This window comes from Halyomorpha halys, unplaced genomic scaffold, assembly GCF_000696795.3.
Source record: "Halyomorpha halys isolate HHAL.00 unplaced genomic scaffold, Hhal_1.1 Scaffold143.1, whole genome shotgun sequence".
Taxonomy (NCBI): Eukaryota; Metazoa; Arthropoda; class Insecta; order Hemiptera; family Pentatomidae; genus Halyomorpha; species Halyomorpha halys.
Window position 1 is genome coordinate 670,078 of NW_027114557.1, and position 3,516 is coordinate 673,593.

General features: G+C 30.3%; 1 protein-coding gene across 2 annotated transcripts in view; it reads left to right on the forward strand.

Moving 5' to 3' along the window:
- LOC106678427 (GTP-binding protein Di-Ras2) overlaps positions 1 to 3,516 on the forward strand; it is a 627,505-nt gene that overhangs the window by 283,136 nt on the left and 340,853 nt on the right. The window lies entirely within an intron of this gene.

Sequence of the window (3,516 nt, forward strand, 5' to 3'; positions counted from 1 at the left end):
GATCATTCATCACTATTACCTATTGCCCACAATAGTGTGGCAGATTGTAATTTATATAAATTAAATAAAGTTTAAAAAAAATAATAAATAAAATAAATGTAAAAGAAGTAAGTAAAGAATATAAAATAAAATGGTGTAAACCTAAAAATACAAAATACTTAGATAATGATTACAACCATCCATGTATTGATTGTGACAATAATATTTTATCTACATTGATTATTGTAATAGCCAAGCCAACATAAGTAATATGAAACAATGAAAAGTGAAATAATTCACTAATAATTAGTAAAATATTTACCTATTTTATTTTGTTTCAATTAAATAGAGAACTGTAGAATAGATTCGTTAATTTTGAAATTTCTGAAAGGAAGATGGTCTAAGTGTTGTGAAAAGAGCTTAAACAGTGAGTATAGAATTTATTGTGAGCCAATGTTTCGCTCCACTCCGCAAAGCCTCATCTGGGCTAAAACTGATACAAACAACTAATATAATGCAACAAGGTAAGATAATAGATAACATGATAAATATAAGCTTTTTTATAATTTTCTTTTATATTTTCACAAAATGCAATAACAATTGAGACAAAATAACACTATAAAGAGTTTACTTATCTGTTATGCGAAAATATTTTTTCAATTGCAGAAAAAAAAGGAAATTTTAAATTGTATTTGTTTAAAAAATATATTTTATTATAGAATGAGTTATTTTATTTAGCTCATATGCATACTTTTCGAAACAAACGTACACATATATTTTGAAAATTATTTGCATATTTTGTAATATAAACAATTATAATTGCAGTTTTTACAATCCGAGACCGGTATATAACAGTAGGAAATCCTGGTAATATAAAACGTATTCATTGCCTCTTAGTATTGTTAGAACATCTGTAATCTTATTTATTTATTTTATTTTTTCTTTAAATATTTTTCTGGGACAAAGGATATATAAAGAAATAACTTAATAATGGTTGAGATCTTTCATTCATCATTCTATCAGGAACGCTTAGTTCATAAAGGTTTCGTAATAGGATTTAATGTTTATTATTTGACTCTCCTTTAAATAAATTCTTCTCAGTTCATAAATCCTCTATTTTAATATTGAATATTGATTCTCTTTTTCATTATTATAAAAAATGTGGAGAGGGGTGGCTCAGTTGTAAGACACTGTGCAACTAACTCCATGGATCCGGGTTCGAATCCAGCTGATGCAGATTATTATTTATTCTGTAAATGTAGCTGTTAGCCAACTCTGTGGGTTCGAGGTCCCTGATAAAGCCTCTTAAAGTGGGCATCCTTACACAACCATTGATCCAGCACAGTACTGTCTTACAAAGTACTGCACCCCTGACCCTTCATGAATTATAGCAGTACAAATTCTAATCATTTATTTATTACTAAAACTACTATTTAAAGTTTTACATACAATGAACAATGTTATTTTAATTTATTTCATACTTGATTTTTTAAAAAAAATATTTCTTGAGTTTTCAAAATTAGTTGTTACGCCCCTTAATGCATCATTTAAAAATTTATGGTATATCCTTTATATTTATATTTAAAATGCAGTCTAAGACTGATTATTATACTGTGTACTTGTAGCTACCCACTGTATTTGGACACCATTGCTTGACATTAAAAAATCTTTCTGAATAACTAAAATATAGCTACCTAAATAATATATATATTTATACACTTTGAACAGCTGATCTGGTACTCGGTCAGCTGACAGCCTGCAATCTCCTCCCCCCCCCCCTCCACCAGTATATGAACTATTATCTACAAACAATTTTCAAAAATATCGTTAAAAAAAAAATTCAAAAAATATCTACCTTATAAGCAATCTCCAAAAATAAAATAAAATATAAGTTTATTAGAACTTAACAAAAATATAACACAAAAAATTTATAAAATTACCACCTATTATTAAGTACATTTTACAATGAACACATATAAATTAAAAAGAGGTCCTAAAATTAAATAAGAAAAGTTATAGAAAATTTTACATAAAAATAGAAATTACAGACAAACAGTATTCTATTCACAAAGGCACACAAGCTCACGGTTCTGAAACTGGGAGCTTTAATTGCTCAATGTGAACGGTTCTTCGTTTCTTTGGCTTTTGGAGACTTTAAACAGTAAAAACATTGTTCACCCGAATTTATATCACTCTAAATGGCTCTTCATGGCGTTGTAACTCCTTGCCCCGATTAGAGCATAGCTTACGGGTACTCTATAGTTCCGATTTTTACCGCACCCATGGTGTCGTGGACGCGTGAATGTTCTTGTGGTTCGGCACCGGTTACGTGACTGGGAGTAGAGAATTGTAAAAAGAAAAAAAAAAATAGACAGGACAAATCAATATTGTTATTGACCGGATCCAACCAACTATATTCATTGAACAGCTAATCTGGTACTCGATCATCTGAAATTCACAGCTTACAGCCTATAACTTATACTTAGAATAATAAATTACAATTTAATAGTCAATGTTTAATAAACCGCCCGTAAAAAAATAAAAGTGACCCAAGGATGTTACAGGAGAGGCTGACCCTGATCTCATTTACTGTATCACCACGAGCAGGTTCCTACGAGATCGTAAACTTATGGAGTATATGTCCTCAGCTCCTTAGGGCCTGTCTTCTTAACGATCGAGCTCTCTTCTCAGCTAGGAAGGGGCCAGCTTTTCGTTTTTGTAGAATATTTGTCGTCTCCTAGCCCTCAATTTTTCCAAAAGCAGGAAAATTGTTTATGTTGAATTGTGTAAAATGCAAAATTAAATAAAATACCTATATTATTAGATTAATTATTTTTTATATATGCTTGTTTGAGAGTGGCTTAGTTTATTATCAATTTAAAGCAATTTTGATCCTTTTTTTTCCTCTCAAATTTTTTTCTTTAAAATTTCTCCAACGTTTCGGCCCTCAGGACATTCTCAAGGATACCACTTTCAATATTGATGTAATTTCTTTTTTAATTCTTAAACATGCAGGCTAATTGCCCTTGTCACATTTAACTTTTTTTTAAAATTTATATCTTAGATTTAAAACTTATTTACACTTACATTTACAACTTAAAAACAGTAACATATTTAAGTTGTAAATGTAAGTGAAGGAAGGAAAGTGTTTTGTAAAAAAGTTTTAAATCTAAGATATAAGTTTTTGAAAAAAGTTATATGTGACAGACCAATTAGCCAGCAATTTTAAGATTTAAAAAAGAAATTACATCAATATTGAAGGTCATATCCTTGAGAATGGCCTGAGAACCGAAACGTTGGAGAAATTTTAAAGAATAAATGATTGGTGAAGTTTGTCGGGGGGTGCGGTCAGCAAAGAACAACATAAATAAACAAAACAATATTTATTTATTTTATGCCGACGTTTCGACCTGAGTTTCAGGTCTTCATCAGGGGTTATGGCGTAGAAGGTAGGCCTGCAACTGCTTGTAGAAGGTAGGCCTGCAACTGCTTGTAGAAGGTAGGCCTGCAACTGCTTGTAGAAGGTAGGCCTGCAAC